The following is a 27992-nucleotide window of genomic DNA, read 5'->3' as shown; positions in this document are numbered from 1 at the left end:
TTAAAGGTTATTTGTCAGTCTGATCATTAACAGATGGCTTTTTTTCATTGGCATTTTTGAACATTAGGAAGGTCAGTGATGTTGTCCTGTGACTTGGGTGTTCAGGTCATTTAGGCTGAGAATAATGGGAGTATTTTTTCCATCTTTTTAATGAGATATTTTATGGTTATTTATTATGGGCTGGGCTGGTGATCTCAGAGGGTATATGCCTGCCGCAGCCCTGTGCCTGCAGAAAGGGCCCTGGTGACAACCAGGAGTGTCATGTGTTCCCCTTAGGTCGCCACAGGGGGTGGCAGCTGTGGAGGAGCCTGGGCAGCCTCGTGACAGGGTGGCGGGATGGTGGGGTGGCTGCCTCTGTGGAGGGAGGGGATGCTCAGAGGATGCCTCCTGGATCTTCCTTTTTGCCATAATGTGATAAACATGTCCCCTGGATTGGGAGGTCTTCCTGTGTTTCTTAGGAAATGTGCAAAACTCATGGCATGACAACTTTCCCAGGCGAGCTAATTCACATAAAACGTAGCTTTGGAGGTGGTGGCCGCGGGGGATGAAGGGAGCAGGGGTGGGGGCAGCGGGGAGCAGAGCTGCTGAGCTGTGCTGTGGGGTTGCGGCAGGAGGAGGAGCTTGCTGTGGGTGGGTGGGGCTGGCAGAAGCCGCCTGCACACTGTGCTGTGGCCTGAGTGTCCCCTCAGGGCTGGGCTGTCAGCACCGTGGGAGGGGGACTCTGTTGGGAGAGGGAGACTCTGTCAGGAGAATCGAGGCCTGGCTGGAGCCTCCCCTGGAAGCGGCCTTTGTGTGACAGCTGTGTCTTCAGCTTTGTGTGTGCTGGAGGTGTGCTGGAGGGGTGGAGGAGTGGACGGTGGGTTGCAGGGTGCTTAGTAGTTGAACCCCTCAACTTCCTGGGGGCCAGCTTTCGATACCATACTCACATCCAGTGAAAACAGCACAGGCTGCAGACACACTGACCCTGCCCAGGAGCTCTGGGGAATGATGTGGGGACCGAGGCACCAGCACAATGGGGACGGACAGTTTCCCCATTTTGTGTGGTTTCAAATTTTTATTTTTCCTCTTTAATGTTTAGAGAACCTTAGTGATTTCTAAGTGTGCTGGGGATTTGTATTTACTTTTGCAAATTTGCAAAAGGATGGGATATAACCTGGGACTACGGGCAACTTCCTTTCTGTGCCTTGGTCCCCCCCACACCCCCCTACACCCAAACAGGGAGGGAAGAGTGCTGGGCTGATTTTACAGAGCCCCGAGAATCCAGGGCGATGACACCCAGCGTCTGGCGTCTAGAGCGGCTCCTCAGTGTGGTTGTTACTTCAGCATTTTCAAGGGAAAGAATGCTCGTCGGTCACCGTGACGTAATGCAGTGTGGGCTCCCTGGGCTCCCTCGTGCTTTTGGAAGGAACTTGAATTCCATCTGGATGCTGTGATGGGGAAAGCAGGGCCTGTGGGCTGGCTCTCCTTGGCCTGTAATCTGGGGCTGTTTCCTCTGTTCCCTGCTCCTGTGACACAGAGACGGAAGCACTCTGTGTGCCTGGTGCTAGGGGAATCGTGTGCCATGTGACAGACACGAGAAACATGGGAAATACATGGCAGGCGGCACTGGCCCGAAGAACACAGGGCGTGGTGGGTCCGGTGCAGAGCTGAGAGCTGCAGCTTTTGCTGGTTCTGGACAGTGCAGGAAGGCAAGGCAGCTTCACGGATCCGCTCAGCAGCCCCGGCTGGCCTCTTCTTGATTTGGCCAGTTGTCATCTGCTGTCATCACAGTGGCAGCTGAATGCACAGCTTGCTTTGATTTGCATCTTTGGGTGTTGGTGCTATTTATAAACAATTAAGAAAAGACGGGGAGGGCTGTTTACAGCAAGCTGGCAAATTCAGCACAACACAGAGAAATCTGTTAGCACAGTTTGCCTGCGTGTAGGCCCCGGGCAGTCAAGCGAGCGTACACGTTTGCCTGTATTGAAACATTCTCTCTCCAGAGGACACGTCACCAGTGGCCAGATGGTTCACAGTGCGGAGATCGAGGCCGCCTGGAGCAGAGCTGTAAGGCTGACGTCTCTCCACGCCTACTCTTAGGGGCCGTGGGGAGGAGGACGGGGCTTGTGGAGAGGATCAGCTTACATGGGCAGCTGTCACAGCTACCCCTCCCTCTCCTATGCAGGGCAGGGCCGGCCTTCCTGTGTATCTCCCCATCTCCTGACGCCTCTGTTCCAGTGTCATTGGTTTGTTCCTGCCAGCAGAAGCAGGAGGTCCTTGCCCTTTCGATTAATGAGTGTCTGTGGGCCGAAGGAGTGGGACGGGAGGCTGCTGCTTCCTCCTGTCGCCTTGTGGGGCAGCGCTGTCCGGAGCAGGGTAGTGGGTGGCAGAGGCCCCATAGATTGGTGTGGGGTGGCTGATGTCCTCCGGTGTTTCCTGGGGAGGAAGTGGATGCTTGAGCAGAGGTGACAGAGGCAGTGCTCGCGGGGGAAGGGGTGCAGGCTCACTACAGGGTCTGCATGTGTCTCCCCCACTGCAAGAGACCCCGTCTCTCTCCCTCTCCTTTTCTTGTTCCCTTGGTAGCGGCACCAGGGATTGAACCCATGGCCTGGCACATGCTAGGCACGCACCCTACCCCTACGCCAGGCTCTGCCCCTACTCCAGGTGCCTGCTCCGACTCCACGCCTCCTGGTTCCAGTTAGTGTCCCCCATGGTCCCCTCTTCACTCTGCCTCTGTAAGGTGTAGTTTTGCTTTTTATTTCTTTTTGTTGTTTTTTTTGGAAGTGGGAATCAAGCTCACGACCTTGCGCTTGGAAGGCAGGTGCTGTGCCGCTGAGCTACGTCCCTGGCCTCTGCCTGGGTAGTGACAGGGGAGAAAATGTCCTCTGTGCTCACAGGTGTGGAGACCCAGCCCTGGTAATCACGTCTGCAGCTCTGGAGCCTGGAAAAGGCGGTGTTTACAGAGCACCTCTGGTTCCTACTGACCCCATACACTTTATTCAGTTAGAAAATTGATTTTGGAAAGTGGAGGGGAAAACAAAAAGACCCCGGGCATAGAAGTTTTCATGTTATCCTTGGTCTCGCATCGAGCTCCTTTAGGCCATTGTTTAAGGCACAGCTCACGTCTGATTGGAAGCCCGCATTTATCCTGCAGTTGTGCCTGATTGTAGGAGGCAGACGTGATATGGACTGGCTGCGTTAAAGGAGGTCTTGTTAATCTCCGGTTTGCAGGAAGGGGCGGCAGATGGTGGGGTGGGGAGGGGTCAGCTGCGAGGTCGCAGAGAGCTTTGCTTCTGTGTTTTGCGCTGGGACTTGGGACCACGAAGCCCGCTGGGAACGGATAATTATCTGTCCCCTAAACAGCCAGCTGGGTTCTTTTCCGTGCTGGGCTCAGAAAGCTTGCTCCGGGTACAGGCAGGGAGAAGGGGTTGCTGTTGGGAGATCAGGGTGTTTTCTTTGTTCCACCCCCAATTCTGGAAGCAGAGCCCTCCAAAGATGGTCTTCTGTGCATCTGAGTTCCGTGTTTGTTTGTTTGTTTGTTTGTTTGTTTTAAAGCTGTAGACCAGAGTTAGTTGTGCAGTTAGTGATGTGATTAAAGGTGTCCTGGGACCCAGCAGGGGTGAGGGTCTGAGAGCGTGGTTTGGCTTTCTGGATGGGGCTGTAACCCGACACTGAGCACCTGACAGGCGTTTATTAAAGCCTCTATTTCACCTGAACTCCCATCTCACATCAGCATGGGCTGAGTATCCCATCACTGAAATGCCTGGGACCTGAAGCATTTTCAGATTTGGGACTTTTTTGGATGTTGGAATATTTGCCTTGACATTCCTAATCTGGAAATCTCAAATCAAGCTGTATGAAGCTTAAAAAGTTTGGGACTTGGGAGCATTGTGGATTTCAGATTTGGACGCTAAAGGTGTATTGGGAAAAAGGCAGAAGAACCTGGAGGAACTGTCTTGCTTGTGCAACGCAGACCCCGTCGCATCTTGTACAATCTCGGGGTGCTATCGGGCAAAGTGCTTTCCCTGGTGCCCTCGGGACTGGCAGCTGTCCCATCCTCAGCTGTGCACCTGTCCTCTTTCCTTCTCCCTGTGCTCTCGTCAGTGGCACCTGTGCTGGTCACAGCTTTGCTAAGCTTAGGTGGGCAGCCCTTCCTCCATCTGTGCAGCTTCGTCTTGCTGGCCACACAGGTGGCCAGAAGCATGTAGTACTGCAAAACCACAGCTGGAAACGATGGCCACGGCGACGTCTCATGTCCAGGATGAGCAGAAGGCCTGGACAGGCCCGCAATGCCTACAACTTGATGTTGACAGGAAGTCGTACTTGCGCAGAGTCAGACTGGAGTGTGGAGGTTTTATTAAACGAGAGTCCATGTACCTCACTGCCGCACACTCGCGGGCAAACCGCCATGCCTTGCGTCCGTGTTACCTGGATTGACGAGCATACCTCGTGATCCTGTGTAAAGTTAGAACAGATTCTGCCCTGTGCAGTGGCCTCAGGCTGTACTTAACCCAGAAATCATGCTCAGTCTCCAGGAAACAGTTTTCCCATCAAGTGGGAATGCAGCTAACCCTGAGTGGATCCTAGCATAGCACGAGCGTGGAACCGGCCCAGAGAGAAGACTCTTCCCAATGCCTGGCTGTGTGTGCCGTGGTGCTGGAGGGAGCCACTCCTCATGTTTCTGTGGCCTGGAAGTGACGCATCCTGGGATTCCATTGTTCATTCCTTGGTTTCAGTGAATTCCTGCGTTGATACCAGGTGACGACACCCTCAGATCCGAATGTGGCAGTGTCTCCTCCGTCCCTGGGTTTTTAGATTTTGTGTGTGTGTGCTTTTGAGGCAGGGTCTCACTATGCAGTTCAGGCTGGCCTTGAACTCACTTTGTAGCTCAGGCTGGTCTCAAACTCACAGGACTCCTCCTGTCTTAGCCTCCCTAGTGCTGGAATTACGGTGTGCACCACCATGCCTAGCCTTTTAGCTCTTTAAAAGCTGGGCCTGTGGTTCCGTGTTGGCTGGTTGCAGTTGTGTGGACGCTTACACCTACACATCTGTGGAGTCTGCTGTGGTCAGGACCTGCCAGGGTCAATGGGATAAGGACACTGGTGACAGCCGCCAGCCCCGTGGCAGAGACAGCACCTGTGTCACCATCCTTTCGTCCACCGTCTCCCGCCTGTGGCGGGTGTGTCTGACTCCTGGAACTTGCACCTCTCAGCCTCATCCGGTGTCCTTGGTTATTTCTGTAAAATGCCGCTGCAGGCCAGGGAATGACCCAGCTGTTCGGGCTGGAGCAGCACCGGAAAGGACGGTTTGCTGGAACTGAGATGGGAGACGGTTTCTGCAGGCAGACAGGATGCATCTCAGACCTGGGAAAGTTTGCTCACCTTCCTTTCGGCAGGGTCATGGGGTTTGGACGGTTTTGCTGATAATTGCCATCACTGCAGATGAACTTCTTGCAGGCTCTGATAAGTCGGGGTTTACTGGGTGTGAATTTGCTGTCTTTCTGGCCTCATGCAGGCTGTTGAGGTGCTTGCCGCAGCTCAGTCTCAGGAGCCCTGAGCCTTAGATACGGTTTACCCCACAGAGAGGTGACTCACCCGCAAGGCTTTGCTGCACTGGTTACTAATTGCTAACCAGTAACTCTCCAGCTCTGCCTCCATTTTGTTTTTGAAATCTCAGCTCCTCGGCTGTGAATCAGTCGGGGCGCTCAGGTACTTGAGCCCCGCTTGTCTCTGGTTCAGACCTCTCCGAGCCTCCCAGTACTTTTGAGCAGTCCGTCAGGTGCCCGCACCACCGCCTGCTTCTGCTGTGCCCTCTTGGCCCTGGAGGGTTCTAGACGAACAAGCTGAGACCCTGGGGGTCTCCTGGTATTTGGGCCTCACTTTCTCCAACTGTGGATGTGGAAGTGGTGTTATTAGAGCCAAGGCTTTTTAGGCTTGTGTGCCAGTGTTGATGGTAGATATGTACGAAAAGTGTTTTGACATCTTCCTTCCTGAGAAAAGATTTTTAGGTACCCCATCCTTTCTTACAACAACAACAACAAAAATTTGTGTATTGATGCATTCTGTGCATCTGCCTGTTAAGTGATGAACTCTCCTAGCCTCATCTGCCATCTGGCTCAGGTTCTTGGGTGGCAGCATTCGTGAGCCTGTGGCAGTGGGACCTTGCAGGGCCCAGGACTGATGCTGAGAAGACAGGTGGTCCGGGGAAGCAGATGTGCACGGTGGTGAGAGATCCACAGGGGCACCAGCATGGTGCACATGGGTAGCACCCATCCAGGAGGCTGCTTGGCTCATTAGAGTGCGCCACACCCATTCACCTCTGACCCCCTTACTCACTGTTACTGTTCCCCTTAGGTATCCCTTCCCGTGGCATTGAGAGCTGGTGAGGGACAGGCTGTGGGGTGTACATTCTTTTTTTTTTTTTTTTTTTGTCTTTTTCCTTTTTATCGGTACCCGGGATCGAACTCACGACTGCCTGCTTGCAAGGCAGGCGCTTATGCCGCTGAGCTAAATCCCCAGCCCCTGGGGTGTGCGTTTGTGGTTTGTGTTTGGGTGCCCCCCCAAGTGCTCATGGTGGGGGGCAGGCCCTTCAAAGGCAGCTGAGTCTAGCGTTTGTGACTGCTTTTTGTCTAGCAGTGGGATTGGTGCTGTGAGTGCTGTACCCACCCAGGGCAGAGCCTGCATAGAATATAAGGGAGGGAAGGAGGCGTGTTCTTCCCTTTTTACCTCTTTATGCTTGTCATGCACGACTGCCCTTCAGCCGTGCCACCCTGTTTTAGAGCCAGCTGAGTATGGACTAAATAAACCTTTCCTTCCTTAACTTTGGGTGTCAATATTTTGTCTCAGCAAAGAGAGAAAAGTAAGATACTCACATAAGTGTATTCCTCTTGCAAAACACAGTAGGGCAGAGGGTGGGAGGGGCCGGCTTGCTGTGGCTGACAGGAAATGCCTGCTGAGAATGTGTAGTTTATAAAGAAAAGTGTTTTATTCCGATTCCGGTGTTGGAGTGGAAATGCAGATATCAACACATTGATTGATTTGGCTTTTGGTGGGACGTCTTTACCTGACAGCAGGCAGCTGGGCAGGACTCGAGTGACCTTAAACTGGCCCGCCTCTGCAGGGTGCCACGGCTCCCTAACACGGCCACACTGATGGCAGAACCCCGGGCATGCAGACCACATCCACACCACAGCGGTGGGCGAGCTTTCATGGAGGACTTCAAGGACCAAGTCCCTGGGTTGCCCAGTGGAGGGGGCTCTGAGAGGGAAAGGAGTGCTTTTCTCTTGTTTAACACTTTGTTTTGACGTGGATCAGACCTGTGGGAAAGTTGCAGGAATAAAGTGCGAAGAGTCTCAGTGTGCTGGTCACTCGGAGCCTGCAGGTTTGTACCTTTCTGTGGGGAATGAATTCTTCGGAGACCTTTGAGAGTGGGAGCTAGATGTAGGGTTGAAAGAAGAGAGGACTTTTCCTGGAATCTGAGTGAGAGAGGAGGGTGGCCGCCGTGGTGGGACAGAGAGGCGGAGGGTACCAGGTCTGGGGACATCTCAGCCTCGGGGGTGCCCGGCGTGGGATGGCTGGGTGATGGGAGTGAGAGGGTTGGGGATGACTTCTCACCATGCCACCCGAGGGGCTGGATGACGGGAGGGACCGCCATAGGGTGGGCGTGTGCTGGACCGGGGAACCGAGAGCTGCTTCAGGCACTGGAGGGCAAGGAGACCAGGGTTGTCAGGAGAAAGGACAGAAAGCAAAACCCCAGAGACTACGAGCAGCCACCACCCTAGGTCAGCAGATTTCATCCCTGAGCGAGGCAGGCCCAGATGGGGCCGGGGCAGCTGGACGATGCAGCGTGCGCAGTGCCTCCTCCTGGTGACCCACGGTCGTCTGTCTGCTTGCTGCTGCTGGGAGGTAGCGCCCCTTGCCTCAGTGTCTCTGCCTTGCTGTCCACTGCTCCCGTGTCTCCTGCAGCTCCTGTTTGATAGAACTGTGGGGGACCGGGGTGGCTGAAAAGATAACAAGTGTGAAATATAAATGACCTTTATTTTGAGAATGCAGGGAGAGACACCCCCGATCCCCTGGGGTGCGGCATCTCCCCCCCGGGGTCAGTGATTTCTCTGTGGAACACGTGGAGTGGCGGCATACATGGAGCTTAGGTTGGGGTGGTGCCTGAGGGGCATTAGGGATGCACAAGTGGCCCATTGGTATTCTTTTGGCCCCATAGGTAAATCCCTAGGGGTGGGGGACAAAGGAGCTCCTTGGTTCCGCCTGAGGCTTTTCCAGCTACAGTGTCCAGCCTGGGCCAAAACCCTTTCATATTCCGTCTTATGATTATTATTATGAAAAGGGGTGAAGATGTCTCTCTTTAACTGCTTCCTGCTGGCAGAGGGCACTGTACTGGGGTCTAGGGGAGTCGATGGGATAACAGTTAATGTCCAGGTAGAAGCTGGTGCCAGGTGTTTTAGCCAGGACAACTTCACTGTGAATGCACGTATGTTAGACTGGAAAAACAGTGACAAGATGTTATGAGGAGGCATGGCACTGTCATATTTGAGGCCCCAGCTGGGGTAGAAGGAAAGGTGCATTTGATTTAGACATGTCATTATATCAGGACCACATTGAAGTAGAAACATTTGCACGGTAAGGCAGAATTCTGAAAAATAAATGTGGGGTTAGGAGGAGTGAAGTTATGAGAGGTGATTAGTCCCCCATCTGAAAGGGTAAAAGTTAAAAGGGTAGCTAGGTAAGGCTTGTCTCTGGTATGCATGACGTTGGAATCTTTAGGAAATACTGTTAAGAGTCTGTAAAAAGAATAAGAAATTAGAAACCAAATTGGATAACAAAACATGACAGCCTGAGAGTCGTAGCTATGAGGCCTTGGTAAGGCAGAGATGAGTAGGCAACAGGATGGTTAGATCTAGGGCCTGCGTGATGCGAAACCAGAATGGCAGTCTAGCAACTTTGATCACTGTTGAGGTTGCCAAGAATATCAGGTATGGGTCGCTGTAACCTGGTTGTAGTACGTGGAATGATTTGTTGTAACAGAACTTTAGCAAGTATATCAGCAATTTCCCTGGTTGTGTGGAAGGCTTTTATGTATCCTGAAAAAGTATAAACAAAGTGAGAAGGCAAAATTTATCTGTCAGTCTTGACCAGGGTTGCCTGAGAAATTGGTGAATAAGAAAGGAAGGGGGTGGTCTTATATCACTGAGGAGAGGTTTACTAGCGATAACAGGTGGAAGCTGTTGAGGCCTCAGTGTGTCTAAGTTAGCCTGTATAAACTGAGTTAGCCTGTATAAAAGGGAATAAAAGCATTTTTAAGATTTAGGACTGTAGAGTGAGTGGTGGAGGGAAGATTTGGCACCACTGGGTGGATTGGGAAGAAGCAGTCTGGGGACCTGCACAAAAGAGGTCCTGTTTAATAATGGCATAGGTTCACCACCAATACCCCGTCATAGAGATAGAGGACTTACTACAGCAGCCTGAAAACTCAGGAGAGCTCTGTACATATGTCCTCTATGTCCACAAGTATAGAGAATGTCTTACCTGAGACTTTTAGTGAGACTTGGACTCTGAGACAGACACCTTAAAGGGCGCTGTGGTTGGCCCTGAGCCCCGTCAGTCTTCGGCAGCAAGTTTCTGGCAGTGCTGGCATTTCCTGTGAGGACTAGAAGTTAGAATGACCCACCCACTCTCTGGTGGCCAGGACAGTCCAGCAGCCATGGAGTAAAGTCTCAAAGAACGCCAGGATGGGGCACTCTCTTGCCCAATATCTTCTGTTGCATTTGAAGCATGGTCCATGGGGGGCCCAGGCAGCTCCACCTTGTGTAGGTTTACCTGTCTCAGAACTGCAAGTGTCACAAGTGTTAGTGTTATCTCTGTTGTTGAAAACATGAAAAGCCATATTAAGGTCTCTATGAGGTTTGAAGGTCAAGTTTTGCCTTTTGTTGTGGGATCTGGACTACAGTAGAAGGTATCTGTAGAATTAAGTAAGTGTGCAGGAGTTAAATATAATCAACAGGGTATTTATAACTTTACTAATGACTTCCCATAAGGAGGACAAGGTCCAGAGAACTTTAGGAACTGACATGTTATTTATGTCATATATATATGTATCTCTGTATGTTATTAAATGTCTAATGCCATCTGATTTTTAGAGGATGGCCTGTTTATTAATTTTTTTTTACCTTTTTATTTAGGAGAGAGACCAGCTACGGTGTTATTTAAATATGGTTTTGGCATTCCATATCAGAGAGCAGGCTTTATCTGGATGGCATACCGGTTTTTTGCTAGGGATTGCCCCCAGAAATGCACAAGGCACGACGGCCACAGAGCACCGGGGAGGGAGGGGCTGAGATGGTGCACGGGGAGGGGGCAGAGTTGGGACACAGAGTGAAGCTGGGACAGTACACGCTGGGAACCTGTCTGTGGGGCTCCACATGAAGCTGGAACTGCTCGGGGCGCGTGGATTAGGCTCGGCATTAAAGCCTGGACCTGGAGTGAGGCATGAGAGCTGAGACACCACTCGGAGTTGGGGGCAGCATGAAAGCCCAAAGCAGCTTAAAGCAGTCCCTCGTGTATCTCTCAACACTGTTTGGGCTCATTTACCATCTCTGCGGCAGGGAAATGGGTCAGCACGCACAGCGCACCAGGCTGGTGCTGCAGTGGGTGGGGAAGCGGGGAAGAGACAAAGGGACACTGAGAAAGCTCTGAAAGGCTGCAAGGAAAGACTGTTATCTCTTTAAGTGTGGGGAGGGGGAGGGATCCTGGAGGAGTGGGAAAGGACACACATTCCCAAAACAAAGGCTTAAAGATAGTTTTGTAAACTTGTCTCAGTGTGATAAGCCATAGATAGGTATGGTTTTGGGGGGGGGGACAGGAAGTGGTCCCCAAGATAGAATCTGGTGTGGGGTCTAAGTCCACGGAGTTACAGCCAGATGAGGCAACAGACCGTGTCTGTCAAGTTTCAAGTCACCTTCCACTCCAGACCAATCGTTTATATTATATGGTTCCAAAACTCCTAATAATTGGCTGTCACCAATAATATGAGTGGATTTCACGTGGGTCTAGTAACAACTCTGTCCGAGAGAACTTAAAAAGCTCTGAAGGACGTGAGAGTCTCTCAGTGTGGGCTGGTCCAGGAAAACTCTGCTTTGGGCTATCCGAACCCAAAGGACGTGAGAGTCTCAGAGTGTGGACACAGGTTGCCTAGAAAGACCCTGCCTTGGGCTGTCTAAGGACTTGAGAGCTTTACGCAAACCCACCCAGGGAAAGGGGGAGAAACCCCCCTGGGGCCTGGCCCAGCGGCAATGGGGGTGGGGGGGTTGCTCACCTGTGGTGAGTTGGGTTGGTGTTGTTTGCGAACCTGCAGGGACAAGTTTACAGCTCCTGAGCATAGAAGTGAGGAATTAATACAGGGTGCAGTCTGGTCCTGAACAGCCGGGGACTCAAACTGGGAAAAAGCTCCAGGAGTCTCTCATCTTCCATTCCCGGTCAGGGAACCATATGATAGAATTGTGGGGGACCAGTGGCTGCTGAAAAGATAAGAAGTATGAAATATAAATGACCTTTATTTTGAGAATGTGGGGAGAGACACCCCCGATCCCCTGGGGTGCGGCATCTCCCCCCGGGGTCAGTGATTTCTCCGTGGAACACGTGGAGTGGGGGCATACATGTAGCTTAGGTTGGGGTGGTGCCTGAGGGGCATTAGGGATGCACAAGTGGCCCATTGGTATTCTTTTGGCCCCATAGGTAAATCCCTAGGGGTGGGGGACAAAGGAGCTCCTTGGTTCCGCCTGGGGCTTTTCCAGCTACAGTGTCCGGCCTGGGCCAAAACCCTTTCACTGTTTATGATCAGCTTCCTCCAGTTGTTCTCATCATTCTTATCTTCACCCCCAAAGTCCTGCATGCACCAGGCCCCCACACATGATTGGTTATGTCCCGGCATTCCTCTGCAAGGTTAATGTGAGCTCGGCTTCCCCGCTGCAGGCAGCTGAAATGTGAGTTTGGAATTGAGGGCAGAGTCCAGCACAAAGGTGGAGATGCAGGGAGTGTCACTGCACAGATGACACTGAAAATCACCATGGATGAGTCCCCTAGGGCTACTGTAGAATGAGGAGACGAGAGGGGAAGGGGTTTGTAAGTGGGCAGGAAAGAGGCGGAGACAGCTCAGGACAAAGTGTGAAGTGTGGGGGACAGGGGGACAGGGGCATCGATGCAGGCTGTGGAGCTGAGACTGAGCAGCACGGCAGCCCTTGCACAGGAAGCCGTCCGTCCAGTGACTTCCACAAGAGCTGTCCTAGCTGGTGGGTGAAGACTTCGGAGCTTCTGGGTTCTCATCCTGGGAACGCACTGGACCCTCAGTGTGCATGTTTTAAAATCTTTTAGCTGTGGCTTCCACTATGCTGTGGGTGCTGAAAGAACATTTGGCAGTCTGGGGTGCCTCCAAGGAGTGCATGTGTTTTAGGGATGGAAGTAGCCTCTTGCTTCACTGAGACAAGGATGAGCGAGCTGATAATTCCTAAGATCGTGCAGATTTTCCGGCAGTGCCTGTTGCTTATTGAGCAGACATTGTTCCGTCATAGGTTGGTTTTTTGTCTCTGAGCAAGTTAGGCTTCTGGGTACTCATTTCCTCACCTGCAGGATGATGGCACCCGCCCTCCAGATTGTATTTAAATATCAACTTGTTGAGAAGAGTGGTTCTCATGGAGTTTGTTGGTGTTCCATGAAATCTACCAGGGAGACAGTCCGTTTTCTTCTGGAGAGAGAGCGCTCTGGAGTTTTGAGCACCTCCTCCGTGGCTGCCTGCCACGTGGTCGGCATGTTACCTTCACCTTGTTCAATCCCAGCTACTGGGCAAGTTGTCCTTGAACAACTGTGTTTTTTACAGGTGGTTTTTTTTTGAAAGAAAAAGAGTCCTTTAATGAGGATGCGGAGAGGAGTGCACAGCTTGTGGGCTAGGCTTCTCCTCTGACCAGGGACAGGCATGGTGGGAGGTTTATGACCTCTGGCCAAAGGCAGGGTTTGGGAGGAGCTTTGATGACAGATGAGGAACTGGTTGGAATTTTCTTCACACATTGGAGGGAAAGAAGAAGTTGTAATCCAGGCTGAGGGGGAAGGAGGAGGAAGTGGTCATCAGGGAAGCCTTCCACCATGTTAGACACTGCCATAATATTCAGTAATTTATACCAGGGCAGAAACTTTCCTTCCGTCTTTTGGTTGTTAGGAAAGGGTGATGACTCTCTCAGACTGTTTCCTGCTGAACAGAGAGTCATTTTGGGAACTGAGTGGGTTGACGGGATGATGATTGATGCCCATGTAGAAGCTGGTACCAGGTGTTCCAGCCAGGACTAGGAGTTCATCATTCGTGAACACTCATATCCTAGATTGGGGAAATCTCAAGAAAAGTTAGAAAAGATGAGGTGCTATGAGGAAGCAGGTTACTACCATAATTGAAAGGACCCGGGGGAGGTAGAAGGAAGGATGCCCATGATCGGAATGGCTCCCCCAGGACCATGGTGAGGAAGAACAATATCCATTTTGTCTAGGTAGTTACAGAGACTTTTTACCTTGTCCATGACAATTCCCGACTCGTTTATAAAGAAACAGCCCTCTTCTCCCAGCGTGGCACAGGTGCCTCCCTCCTTTGCTGGGAGGACGTCTAGAGCTCCTCGGTCCTGGAGAGTGCCTGCCACAAGCCTACTTACTTGGTTCTGAAGTGAGTGGGTGGAGATGGTTATGTCTGGTGTTACAGACGATAATTATACTGATAGTGAAGGCGGTAGCTGTCAGCACATCCTCAGGACTTTTTCATATGTTAAGGGCTCTGCTAGGTTCTTCATGTAGGACATTTAGGAAAAAACCAAAATAGTTGCAGCCCCACTGCAGACCAGTCCTGGTGGCCCTCGCTTTGCACGTGGAGGTGAAATACCGCATCCATGTGCTTGAGGCCTCCCAGCAAGTATGGGGTAGGGGAAGACCGAGGCCCAGTCCTTCAGCACCTTGGTCTGTGCTTGCTCCCCCGGTCCAGACGGTTGTCGTTGAGTTTCCTGAAGCCTGGCTCGCATCTGTTCCGAGGACGGCAGCTCCAACCCCAAAGCATCTAGTGTGTGAGCACTAGCTCGCCTAATTTGCTTCCATTAACACCTTGACATATGTTAGCCAGTCGCTGTGCCCACCTCCCGTTCCCTGCTCCCATATGTGCAGTGTTAGGATCCATCTGCTGGGCGCCGGGACCAAGACAGATGCCGGCCTCACAGCCTGTCCCCGGGGAGCAGATCAGCCTTTTCGCCCCTGGCAGCTGAGGCTGGACCCTGTCTGTGCCCACTCTTGGGCACAGGGCTCATCCTTGGGGCCAGCAGGGAAGACTTGGAGAGGAGCAGAACCCAGGCCTGCAGCACTTCCTGCAAGCAGAGGTTAGGGCTCACGAGAACTCAGAGGCCCACGCAGGAAGGTGCCGTGGAGGAAGCTGTGCACAGGCCTGCAGGAGGAGCGGTGTGGGCGGTGCAAGCTGGGGATTTGGGCAGGCGGAGGCTGCTGCTCACCAGGGTCGCTTGTGCACTTCCTCCCGGCCTCTGGAGCCTGGCTGCTCAGGCGCTCCGCAGTGTTACAGTGGGTCCTTGGTCTCCAGTGTCAACGTCTCCTTTTTTGGAGATTGATTCCCTGAATACCCGGAGCAGATGCAAGCAGTCTTTTTCTGTAAGAGTCCAGATTATTTCCGAATCTGCAGGTTCTTTTCCCACTCAGCACTGTTCTCAAGTAATTCAGCAGCTCTGGGAGCAGCAGGACATTTTGCCTAGTGGACCTGGGCCTGAAGGTGCTTTCTCCAGTTGGAGCTGGGGCTGGGCTCTCCCCAGGGCTGGGTGACTAGGACGGCTTGCATGCTGCTGTGGGGCTTCTCACGGGAAGGGCACATTCCCCAGGGTCAGGTGCCAGCGCCAACGTGGACATGGGCAGTCTGTCACGGTGCTGGTGGGTATGTTTTTGTCATGATAATGAGATTATAATGAGTCCAAGCGTCTGCGTGATGCCTGTACCTGGTCCAGCTGGCCTCAAGTTCTCTTCAGGCCGTGATAACTGGATGACAAGGCGGTCACTTGTTAGATGCGCGCAGTTAGTGGTATCCATCTGTCGCGTGACCAGGTCTAAGAACAAACAGGACCATCAGCGAGTTCAGGGTTCAGGTTGGCAACAAGATGGCAAATGTTCTGAGCTTTAAGTTTCTGCTGCGACTGCTCAACCCTCTGTTGTCCCCCGAAGGCCATCCCAGATGACGAACGGCGAATGCCGGGGCTGTGTGCCAGGGATAGGCACGGGGCCAGGTTTGGGCTGTCACGTCAGCCCCAACTAGACGGGGGGTGAGCCTAGGCAGACTGTCAGGTCTTGCTGAGTGTGGCAGTGTGGGCATTATCCACAGATGCCCCTGGCAGGGTTGGGGACCTGGGTGCTTATTTAGCTGCTTCTTCCTATGGGGAGGGCACATGACTTTAGGCTCCGCCAAAAGCCCCTGGGGCTCGCTAGCTCAGACCAGGGAGGGGGCAACAGTGGCCTCTTTGTTTCTTAAGGACATCATCAAACACCCTTTCTTTGCACCGTCAAATCCCGGGCTTAGGGCTGGCATTCAGGGAGACCCCTGGACAGGTGCTGGATGGAAATGCAGACTCCCAGGCCCACCACGGTGCGTAACAAGCCAGGGGCGGCTCTGTGGTAGGCTGTGGGAGAAGCACAGCATGGGGCGGCCAGTCTGGAGAACCCCGAGGGCCCCTGCTGCCGACCTCTTACACTGAGAGCAGCATAATGTGACATCAGCATGCTGTAAATAGCTGTGTCTCTTGGCAGTCGAGGCCGGACGTTGTGCCCTAGTGTCGAGAACTGTAGCCTCGTTAGAGACAACAAGACCAATCCTGGGATCCCTCGGCCCCTCAGTGCCTCAGTTTCCCCATCTGTCGTGTGCAGTACCTGCCAGGTCATGGGTGGGTGTGTTCTTCTCTGCTCCTTCATGACCCCCTTGACTGACAGGTGCAGACTGGGGCCAGGGCTGTGAGATGCAGTTGGCGGGAGTTGCAGGTGCCTGAGGTCTGTCCAGCAGGGCAGCCTGGGGCCCTGGAAGCTGCTGGCTTCTCGATGTCCTGGGGTCCAGGGTTGCTGGTCCTGTAGCTTCAGCAGCACAGGCTTTTTGGTCAATGAAATAACGGCTCAAGACCCTGCCGTCGAGCTGGGGTGTGGCTGGATGGGGCTGCATGGGAAACGCTGTCTTTTTAGCTGGCAGCTTGGTGTCCCGCAGCTGGCGCCTGGGCGTCCCCCTGGCTCCCTTCTCTGCACCCCGTCCCTTCCCTGTGTCTCCTGGAGTGCAGAGCGCTGTCACCAGCTCAGAGCCATGGCTGCCTCATGCACAAAACTGCTGTCCCAGGCAAACCTGGGGTGGGCAGGCGCCTTGAGCCTTGGGTGTGTGCTCTCACTGAAGACTGGAGGCTCCCCCAGCTCGATAAAAGCCTTGGCTGAGTGATCTGATGGTGTTGTGTCCAGCGAAGCGTCCTTGGATGCTGTGGTGTCAGTGGTCCCAGCACAACCTGTTCTATCCGATCACTTGTTTCCAGTTTCATTTACTGTACTTGCTTTGTTTGGATTTTTTCTGGTTTTTCACTTTTACCAATGAAGCTTATTTCTCGGAGTCTGTGTGGGTATCGTTTTCATTTGTCGTAGTGAATACCCGCGTCTCTCAATCTTACTTTTTGCTTCTTAGACATTGTTTTCTGTCCACAGGTATCTAGGACGCTCTGCACAGTATTTTGGAGGTTGCGCGCCTTCATGTAAAAGCAGCTCTTTGTCTCTACTGCCAGCCGGCTTCTGTGAAGACGATGTCCCTGTGTAGAGGGCACAGCGTGCATTGGCAGGTCGTGTATAACCTGCAAGGAGTTGCCGGCCTGGTTCTTGGGCTGGTGCATCTTCCCGTGCACCCGGGAGGGGCCCCCAGGGCTGCGTCCTCCAATCCTGGGCCACACCCTGGCAGCCGGCGTTTGTCACAGTGGCCGTTGCATGGGGGACTGTGACATTCATCGGGGTTTAATGTGTGTCTCTCTGGTAAACGACACAGAACATTTCTTCACGTGCTTCTTTGTTGCTCTTGCATTTCTTGGGTGAAGCATCTATTTAGATCTTTTACTCAGCTTTAAAAATTGGGTTATTTGTTGTAGTGTGGGTACGACTGAGGTTTAAAATAATGTTCATGTTCCGAACACAAGTCCTTCATCGAATATATCCCAGTGTCTGGCTTGCTGTTTTCGTTTCGTAAGAGCATTTTTCAAGAGCACACATTTTTGATTTTCATGAAGTATAATTTCTTCTTTCATAGCTCTGTGTTTTTGTATTTTATTTACAAGAATCTTTGCTGAACTCAGCTTTAAAGTTTTAGCTTGTACACCTCGACTTGTGACCCTATCCGAGCTGACTTCCGTATGTGGTGTGAGGTAAGGGGCTTGTTGCCTTTTAAAAATTCCCTGTGTGTAGCCCCTCAGTGGGCCTGGCCTCGTGTTGTTTTTTTTTTTTTAAAGATCATCCTTCCCCATCAAATCGCCTCGGCCCTGCTCTGAAATTCAGTGGCCTTTTATCTGTGGGCCTGGTCTCCTGGCTGGCAGGTGTTCTCTTCAGGTAGACAGCAAGCATTTTGGGTTTGCAGGCCATGAAGTCTCTGTTGCCATTTCTGTGTTTCCACTGTGAGCCTTGCGAAGTGGCTGTAGGTAACAAATCGGCCAGCAAGTCGGCCTGCTGTGTTCCCGGGTGCTGCAGCGCGTGGAGGGCCGGGCTGACCTCCAGCTTCACAGCAGCGCCCGCTCTCTCCCTGCTGTGGCTTTCAGTCCTGGGAGCCAGAGCCTACGTCTGCTTCCTTTATGTTCCAAGTCGCCTTACTGTCCCAAGTGCTTTGCACTTCAGAAAGTGTTGGAATCAGCCTGTGAGTCACAGAGGTATCTGTTGGGATTGGATCTGGAAACTGACACATCAGGATTTTAACAGTACTGATTCTGTGATCCACAAATACGGTCCTTTCTGTAGTTTTTCAGGTCTCTCAGAATTTATCTCACCAATTTTTCATTGTGTGTGCTTGACTTGCTCTTGATTTGTCAAATGAAGTTCATATTTTCGATGCTACTGTGCTGAACCCAAGTTGAACCTGAGCTTTTGCACTGAGCTACATCACCAGGCCTTTTTAATTTTGAGGCTGAGTCTCACTCAGTTGCCAAGTTCTTGAGGCTGGGTTTGAATTTGCAGCCCTCCTGCCTCAGCCTCCTAGAGTGCTAGCATTACAGACAGGTACTCCACACTGGCTGTAAGTAGTACTTTAGTGGTTCACTTTACTATGTATTGTTTGCTGCAAGCGCTCGGAAATAAATGCTCTTGATTTTTGGGTAGTAAGATGGTGGAGTGAGAGCAGGTAATTCCATGTTGTTCTCCATCTCAGTGGGAGAGCAGCTGGCTCTTCACCCCTTAGCCTGGAAAGGACAGAGGACAGAAAAGTCATATTCCTCGTCAGGCTGGGCTGCCGGCCTGCCCTGCATCCCTCAGGTCTGTAGTCCCCTCCGAGTCAGGAAAGTGTGCTGGATTTGATCCATCGCCTTTTCTCCCTCTCGGGGATGCCCTGTCCTTTTCTCTTAGTCTGCTAATTTTGGTGAATTGTGCCCACTGATTTGCTGGTGCTGAACTGACCCTAACTGGGTGTGACGGTGTGTGCGTGTGACCCCACCTCTTGAGAGGGAGGCCAAGGCAGGTGGGTTCCAAATTCAGATGACGCCCGGGCAATTTAGGAAGACCCTGTCTCAAGAGAAAAAGCACTGAGGTCATACCTCAGTGTGAAGACCCCAAGGTTCAGTCCCCAGTGTCACAAAACAAAACACAAACCCGATCACACCAGCCTTAATGCAGCCCACCCCCCACCCCCCCACCCCCGCAAGAGCTCCCTGTGTGTAGCACTCAGCCTAACTTGCTAGGGTTGTGAGTGTGTTCACAAGGGGTGAGGGCCCATTTGGGGTCCTTGCAGTGTCCTTTGCTATTTGCTGGTCTTTCCTGTCAGTCCGCTTGTTTTGTCCTGAAGTGTTTGGTAGCCATCGTAGTCATACACCGCCGTGCTGATGCTTGTGTCTTCTCGTCCACGTCTCTGGGTCGCCGCTGAAGCTGTGGGTGTGAGGTTGATACCGTCCCCCCTCCCAGCCCACTTCACCCTCGCTGCTGCCCTCCTTCCAAGGGGCTCCTGGCATGGGTCAGCGTAGGGCACCAGCACCGCGGGACGCAGGCTTGGGGCTCGGTGTGGGTGCAGGCCCCCAGGCTGTAAACCCCTTCTGCGTAGTAAGCAGCTTGTTTTAAGCACATGATCTCGATGTCAGGTTTGAAAAAGCTTTTGTGTCAAAGCATTCTTAAAATCAATACCTGTGTTTTACAGGTAAACACAAATAGTAGGACAAGTGGTTGGTAACAGTGTCATTCAGTGACTAAGTGGTTCTTCCTACCCGGGAAGTCCTGAGGTCCAGGGTTGCCAGGCAGGGGTAGGTGGCCCTGACCCTGGAGATGGAAGGGTCAGTAATGTGAAGCCTCAGTAAAGCTGGGTGTGCTGGTGGTCGCCTATAAAGCCCGCACACTGGGAGGCTGAGGTAGGAGGATTACAAGGTTGAGCAAAGCCTGGAAATTTAGCAACATAGTGAGATCATCTATCTCCAGATTAAGGAAGGGCTGGGGGTGCAGCCCAGTGCAGAGACCCGGGTCCAGTCCCCAGGGCCACCCCGAGGAACAGCCTTGCAGTTCTCTGTGCTCCTTGCGGATGGTTGCGTCAGTGCCCTGTTCGGGGTTCAGTTGGTTTGATTCTACTTTTGTTTTCCGTCAAGTTTGCGGCATTGTGTGGGGACTTTGTCCCAGTTTTCCTTTTGCTAATTGACCTACAAGAATGAAATAAGAGATTTGAGAACCGACATATAATGGTTGGCTGGATGCTTTTTGCATTGTCGCTGTTGTTGTCATCTTAGGTGCTGGGGACAGAACCAGGGCCATCACTGGGTAGTGTCCTGCCCTGGCCACACCCCAGCCTGATGTCTTCTGGCCCTGGTCCCCACAGTAAGTTCTGACTTTATTTGCCTTCTCCGGCCTATGCCAGGAGAAGTATCTGTCGGTGTATCACCGAACCCCCACACTTGGATCCCTATACTCGTGCCCTGAATTCCCGTGGTTGCATTCAGCGCACCTCCAGCATTTCTTGTAATAAACACAGCAGCTCTGCACTCCGTCCTCGGTCCCAGCGCCGTCGCCTGGTCCTCTTCTCATCTGAGCTGATTCTGGGGCTCTCTCCCGCCCGGAGTCCGGAGCCCACGTGGCTCTGTCCTGGGAGAGCGGTTCTGGGAGCCGAAGCTCTGGACCAGAGCCCTGACATGTTTCCGACTCAGCTCACTAGGTTGCAAATTTTGATCGGTCTTGAAACTTGGCCCGCATTTAGCAGCCTGACCCGTGGGTGAATGGGAGGATCAGCATGGCAGGGAATCTGCTCTCGGGTCTCACTGAAGGCTCCCTGAGGGCTTGGGTTAGCAGCAGCATGGTTTCACATCAAGCTTCTCCCCCAGCCTGGGGGCACGGTGTGCAATCAGTCACTGAGTGGTTTGTAATTCTCGAAAACACATCCGGACTCCGCCTCTGGCTCTAGCTTCTCGTCCAAGTGTAGGAGGAGATTTCAGTTAGGGAGCACATCATCCATGCCTGCTTCATCTGACGCTCAAGGGTCATAGCCCTTTCCCCACAGAACATGTGCTGTGGGTCTCACCCCAGCTGCTCTCGGGGGCTCGGATCCCACAGACTCCATGGTCTTGCCGGGCGAGTGACAGCTTTCCATCCAGAAGTCAGGGAAGGTGGTGCTTTCAGAGCCACCCTACCTGCTCCCATGGTGGTCATTTGGTTGTTAAAAGATCCCAGATGTCCTCTCCCCAGGGAATATTTCTACCCAGAGAGCAACTAGGGCTGGGCTGGTTTTTCTGGGATTTCTTAGACCAACCTTTAAGCAGCTCATTTAGATTATCTGCAGAGGCCTGTGGAAATATTTGGAAGAGGCTGAGGGGAGTGTGAACTGTAACCCTATAAGGGAAAATATGCAAGGGCCTCCTCTGGGCCCAGCCAGTCTGCCTCGAGCCCGCAGAGCCCGATCTGCTGTCATGTGAAGGCACTGCCGGTGACCAGCAGCTGCTGGAGGAAGTGAGCCAGGGATCAGCTTTTCCACTTGGAGCGGGATGTCCACGTATGTCACAGAGGACTCCTGACACTAGTGCACGATCTGGTGTCTCTGAGACTTACTCTTCAACACGCTCAGGGACTTTGTCTGCTGTGGAGAGTCAGGAAGGCCCCGGTGATTAATGCACCATGTCACTGAGGCTTTCCCCGTTGGGGTCCCTTGCCTGCAGGCTGCCTCCTGCCTGGGAAGCGGCGACCCCCAGCCCCCAGGAAAGGCCAGATCTGAGGCATCCCAAGGGGTTGTAGGGAGAGAGCCAGGTGCAGGGCATGTGGGGGCACCAGGCAGAGGCCAGCATGGGCAGGGCAGGCCTGCTGGGTGTGAGGCCCCAGCAGATGCGGAAAGAAAGGAGCCTGGAGCAGGAGCTGGGCTGGCGGCTCATGGTTCCATCCGGGGTTCGAGAAGTCACCGTAAGACGTGCATAGGGGCCGAGGTCTCCTGGTGTGTGGGGTGCTGGAGCCTGCAGTCTAGCCTCAGGGTCCCCAGAATGAGGGGGGCTGACCACGGTCAGCGCCCAGGTGTACCCCCGTTCCCTCGCCCCAAGGACACAGGCACACCCGCGTCCTCCCTGTCCCCGCCCAGCTTCACTGTCCCGTTCCCTGTTCCCCATGTCGCCTCCTTGCCCGTCTGGTGTTTTTAGCTGACTTCGGGTCCAGTGAAGGTCTTCTCAGGCCCAGCTCATGAAAGTATTTACCTTTTTCTTCTAAGACGCGAATGGTTTCGTTTCTTACCTTTAGATTCTTGGGTACCTTTTCAGTGCTCTGGGGCAGGTGCATGGCGCTCAGTTTACTCCTCCTTGGGTGGGTGCCGCCTTGAGCTGTTCACCCTAAGTGTCCAGTTGACTGCGTTTGGCCGACCTTGAGGCCTGGCCCTTCCCTGAGTGCTATGTCCAGGAGTCTGTGTCCACCCCCAGGCTTTCTGTCCTGCCCCGTGGGTCCAGCAGGGTTCTGTGTCAGTGACACTGGCCGAGTGACAGAATCTTGCTGTCATTTAAGGGCGCCTCGGGGCTGGCTGCTCTTCACTGTTCTTGGACATCCTTGAATTCTTGTTTTCTACGGGAACCTCAGAACCATTTGTTAGGTTTCAGAAACAAGACAAAATTTGTTGACATAGTTAGTGAAGTCACATTAAAAAGTATTTGTTAACTTAGCGAAAGTTGTCGTCTTTTTGACTTTAAATTGTCCAAAATCAAAGCAAGGAACCCCCTTCTGTCTGCTCAGGTTGGCTTCTTTGTCTTTCTGGAGTGTTTTAGAATTTCTTTGTGTAGGTTTTAGGTCTCTTGCTACCTGATGTGAAACATTTTGTATATTTCCACTATGCCTGGGATCTTGCCTGCTATTGTATCTTCAGACTGTTCATAAGCCTGCAGGATGCTGCAGTGTTCATCTCTCTTCTGCTTCGTGAATGTTTTTGTCATTTGTTTCGATTTTCTTGTTGATTCTTTGGGTTTTTCCAGGTGGAGGCAATTTTCCTTTTTTCTTCTTCATGCTTAGGTTCCCAGCTGTTTTCTGACTGCCATGGCCACTGCAGATTAAACACTTTCAATGTGAAAATCCACAAGCCAAAACTTTTTGAGCGGTAACATGGTACTCAGAAAGTTTGAGGTCTTGGGGTTTGGGGTCTGGGGTATTTGACTTAGGCCTGCTGGGTGGAAAGGCCTGCATATGTGTTTCCAAACATACAGGCATGGGGCCCTGCCTGGGGTGTGGAGCCCCTCTGGTCCCAGGCACCTCGGGAGAGGATGGCCGGCCTGTGCGCTGGAGGAGGGTCGGAGGCGGGAGCAGTGGTCCTCCTGAGCTGTTTCTGCTTCCCAGAGAACCTCTGTGTTTTCTCATTAGGATGGCGTGTTTGCTGGTCAGCACACATATTTTGCTAAGCTAAGGAACCGCCTTATCAATACCATTTTTGTTCTTCAAAGGATTGGGAATGGGTGTTGAGTATGGAGTGCGGCCCAGAGCCCACGGGCAAACCCATAACCCTCTCCCTGGCCGTGAGCATGAGGTCGGCTCCTGAGATTTGCGGGGTGCCGATGACCCGGGTGTGGAAGCTTCTTCCCATCCATCTGGGCACAATGTATTTTAATGACTGTGATTTCCATTTGCTAGTATTTTTGCATTGATATTTATTAATGAGATGGTCTTTGGTTTTCTTTCTCGGGCTGTTACTTTCAGGTTTAGGGAGGTGCTTCCAAAACACACAGACTGCAAAGCTGCTGTTTGTCCCTGGAAGAGCTGATGCCGAAGCCCCAGTGCTCTGCTTTGGGGAACATCCTCCTACAACCAGCTGGGTCGGGGCTTTTGCTCGAGGGTCACTTTCTGATCCCTTTCTCTGCTCAGCTGCATAAGTTGATCTGATACAGTGTCAGAATATTCTAAGAAATTTAGTAAACTATGTGTTTTCTGTACAATGGTCTGCTTCACCCATTTTCGGATGTATCTGCAGAGAGTCCGTGGAGCAGTCTCCCGTGACTCCTCCCATGCCAGGCGGTTCCAGGGCTGCATTGATGCAGGCATAGATGGGTGTTCGCTGACAGGAGCCCTGGGGCCCAGCGCTTGAGCCCTAGAGAGGAGAGCATCGCTGGCAATAACCACAGCTTCCCTGGATGCAGGGCTGGCTCTACCCCTACATTAACTTTCAAACACTGAGGAAGCACCCGGTTTAGGGGAGCAGTGGAGTGGGGCAGACTTGTTCGCTCAGCACACACAACCGAAGTGTCAGGCAGGGCTTGAATGCAGGTCTCAGGAGAGTCCTGTGACCGGGTCTTTTGCTGGTGTGGTTGTGATCTTGTGCTGTGCTGTGCTGTGTGGCAGTGGTGGTCAGTTGGAAATTCTGTTTTATTTCACTTTATCTTTTTGAAGTAAGTGATTGATTCCAATGTCACTGACCGCTGTGTGTCCAGGACAAGACTGCCGATGTCAGGGCCAGGTGCTGGACACAGGAGAAGCTCCCAGGGCTCAGCTGCCTCGAGCCGTCACTTGGTTTTTCTTGATCTCCTTTCTCTCATCTGCAGTATTTCACAAATGCTAAGATCCTGAGGCAATAAAAGATGCAGGAGCATTTCGTGCACGGGAACGTGAGCAGCTGTTTCTCTGAGTGGACACACAGAGCGGGGTTTGGGATTGCACAGAGGGAGAGCTGGGCAGGATGTGCCCTTCGCCATGCCTCTTCCCTCTAAGCCCAGCTGTCCCATCGGCAAACTGAGAGGGTTGGATGAATTTGTCTACTGGTAAATTGTTCCTGATATCAGGACCTGTCTGGGAAATACTGGTGGCCTCTGAGGATGTAATTGTGCAGATGACCTCCCACTTTTTGAGAGGTCACTTGAAGGTCATCTCCAGGTGACAGTGTCCCCTTCCACTGGAGAATGCAGTCGGCACCATGGCAGGAAAGCAGTGACACTCGAAATCAGCGATCCTGGTTCTGGTCCCTGTCCGGGCTCTTATTAACTCCCTAGCCTCAGTTTCCCCCTGCAGAATGGGGAGCTGACCCTGCCTGAGAGCTCCCGACAAGCACAGGAAACCACATCAGTCTCTCCTGCTGGGAGCCCGCTATGGGAAGGGGGCCCCTGCCGCTGCCCCTGTGGGACATTGTGCCCTAGCCAGCCACACTGAGTGTTCCCTGTGCACCATGGCCACCAGGTGTGCTGTTTGTGACAGGCCGTATGCTGGCCCCTGGCCTTTTGCCCCCTGCTCCCAGAATATTTGAAGCCCTGGCATTAGCAGTCACTGTCCGCAATGCGCCCCCTGGTGCCCTGTGTTCCTGGCTGTTCGGAGATGAGCAGAGCGTAGGATCTGCTCTTAGCACTTAACCAGCTGCCGCGAGGAGAAACAAAACCCCGCAAGCGCCAGGTACAGCCCAGGCCAGCAAGTGTGCAGTTAGCAGCACCACTGCTGGAGATGAGTGATGTCATCGGGACCCAGCTGGTAGGGGGTGACCAGGTGGGGCAGCTGGGGAGACGTGATCTGTAGCCGGGGAAGGCTGGAGCGTTAGAAAGGTCTGGCAGGTGTAGCGGTGGCTGGGTTGGTCTATAAAGATTCAGAAACAGAGTAGCTTTTTAGCAGTTGTTGCTCTCAGCCGTGTCTTGAGAATCTTTTGATTGTAATTTCAGGTGACCAGAAACTACCCAGATTAGCTTTAAAAAGCACACGATGATGCCTGACTGATTCCAGGGACACAGTGCTCAGCTGCACCTGGCGTCCTGCTCTGGGAAGGTCTCAGGAGTCTGTCCTGTCTGTCTGTCTCCTCCTCTTGTCACCGTGCTTCTGGGTGTCCTACCTTTGGAGCATGGCAGCTCAGCTTGTTCTTTGGTGGCTAATTAGTCACATTCTTGTTTGCTGAGACACAGGACAGCACACAAGAGGGAGAGGTTTCAGTCCACAGTTGATTGGCTCCAAAGGAGGCTGGCACAGCCCAGGGTCCTGGGGAGGAGAAACGGTCTATGGCAAGGCCAGCAGGAGGCAGAGAGAGATTGAGGAATGAGGGGGAGATGGACCTTCCAGGCCACACCCTCAGTGACCACCTCCTGCACCTTGGGAGGGCCTCACCTCCCAACATCACGTGAATGTCATATCCATGTATTTATGAGTGTCACATCCCTATGATCAGATTGTCTCCAAATAGTCACACCTGTGAGCACAGAAGGCTGTGGGCGGGGGGACTACCTAGATATAAACCGTCGCAATGGCTTCTGTCCTTCGCACGTGTGTGCTTAAAGGGTCACTTCATGATTCCTGCATTTCTGTACTGGAGCCACTGCCTGGAGTTGCATAGTCCCAGGTGAAATGCACGGGGTAGGGAATGCCCTGGCCAGGCGGGTGGACCCTCCTGGGGGCACAGCAGGGCTCTGCAGGGGGAACTGGTTGCCTGGGCCAGTTCCCTGTGGTAGAAGGCACTGTTCCCCCAGGTTGGTCACACCAGACGTTGAGCTCTGGAGGGGACAGTGTGACATCCTTGACACAGTGTAGGGAGACTGAGGTGTAGGTGATATTCTCTTGGGTTTTCTTTAAGTATCAGTGTTATCAGTAGGAGCCCGTGTAAACCTGGCAGGATGCATGTGATTTGAGAGGGCAGAGGGAAGATGGGGTGGAGGACTTCAGTCCTGAGGGTTGAACAGAAACACATGAATGTTTGTAGCACATTTGCTTCCAGCTTCTAACCCCATGGCAAAAAAAAAAAAAAAAAAAAATATATATATATATATGTATATGTGTGTGTTTGTGTGTGTGTGTTTCTTTATCCCTGGCTACACACACACACACACACACACACACACACACACTCGTGTTTGCATTTAGCCAAATGAAATAATTGGAGGTGTAGCATTGCTTTATAGTTTTGCAAGCATGTTTCATATCTGGCATGATGGAAGATTCTGGATGCTCATGTCTTCTCCTCATCCAGACTGTTGAGATGATGGGAAGCATGGGAGGAAATCCTGACCCTCTTCGAGGAAGTGGGTGTGTTCATGTAGGGAATCACCCCATCTCCTTCTCAGGAGTGGGTGTGTGGGTGGGTGCTCTTTGACCCAATCCTGAAACTCAATTCAACTCTTGCGACTCGCAGAGGCGGGTTTGGAGGTGCTATTGGTCTCTGCTATGTGAATACCCCAGTTTATTCTGCTTTTAGGGAGGTTACTTTTATTCATTTTTGCATCTCTTTCAAATGTAGAAGCCTTATAAGACATGAAAGAATCAGGTTGGTTACTGTTGCCTCTGTCTCCTCCCTGTGTGGAGGATAAGGACCTTTAGATGGTGGATACAAAGTTTCTGAAGTTCTTGTTTCCTCTGGAAAGCTTAGATTTTACATTGGCAACAAATGTTACCGTTTGTTTCCTTGAGGTGATGAAATGAAACTCTGCTGGAGCTGGAGTCAGGTGGCAGCTGGCCTGGTACTCATTCTTCCAATTTGTCAAAATGATGCCACCCGAAAGACGTGGTATATGACAGTCGCCCAGTTGGGTTTCTTTAGAGCAGTGGCAATGAACCTTTTAGAGACGGGGGCCCAAACTGCAACCCCAAACTCACTTATTTATTGCAAAGTGCCAACACTGCAATTAGACCTGAGCAGTGAAGTTTAAGAAAAAAAAATTCCTACCTTAACATCTTTTGTCTTAAGAGAAAAACAACATGCATGCCGTAGTTCGCCACCACTGCTCTAGCTGGTCCCTGTGGGAGCACTGGTGTACAGTCTCCAGGCAGGAGAGGGGCAGCCTCCAGGGTGGAGACATAACAAGTGCGGTGTCCTTTACTGCACATTGGGTACTAAGGTCATGCCCAGGACACGGCAAGAGTACCTCTGTGTAACGTGGCCCTGAGCATGGGTATGGCTTGATGTCTCTGCTCGGTTTGTGCTAAGATGCAAACGGTTTTACCCTTGCACTTAACTTGTGCCACCAGTGGAAACTTCTTTGCTGTGACCTCCTTGGGCACTGGGTGTCCTTGTCATAGTGGGCTCCCGGCATCCCAGCCACACAGGCAGCCCTGCGGAGGCAGGGGGCTGGGCATGGGGTTTCGGAAGTCATGCCCAAGGGGTTGCTGGCAAACTGGTGTGATCTTTCACTTCCACCTGCTGCTTCACATTGAAGTTGATTGTCACATCCCTTTAACAGCTGGTGTTGGTCTCAGGCTCTGGGTCTGACACTGCCTGTGGCAGCTAGTTTTGGGGCCTCTGCCCCAGGGCTCTGCCACCTCCAAGCTGTGCATCTGGTCAGGAAAAAGGCTGTGAGGATCTGTAGTCGCCCTGCTTTCAGCCAAATCGTGTTCCAGGTTAGA

At 52.4% G+C, this 27992-nt stretch overlaps 1 protein-coding gene across 6 annotated transcripts in view; it reads left to right on the top strand.

Annotated features, from left to right (window-relative positions):
• The window catches only part of Afap1 (actin filament associated protein 1), a 101623-nt gene that overhangs the window by 18856 nt on the left and 54775 nt on the right, over nucleotides 1-27992 (top strand). Inside the window, exon 1 of one of the 6 annotated variants that reach the window (XM_063230224.1) lies at nucleotides 27859-27986. The exons of the other annotated variants lie outside the window; for them this stretch is intronic. The gene's annotated coding sequence lies outside the window, so the exon portion shown is untranslated. Of the gene's footprint in view, nucleotides 1-27858; nucleotides 27987-27992 lie in introns of those variants that run through there. 6 annotated transcript variants of the gene reach the window in all.

This window comes from Cavia porcellus, unplaced genomic scaffold, assembly GCF_034190915.1.
Source record: "Cavia porcellus strain 051 isolate PalLab524CR breed Dunkin Hartley unplaced genomic scaffold, mCavPor4.1 scaffold_18, whole genome shotgun sequence".
NCBI lineage: Eukaryota > Metazoa > Chordata > Mammalia > Rodentia > Caviidae > Cavia > Cavia porcellus.
This window is presented reverse-complemented; position numbering and strand designations above follow the sequence as displayed.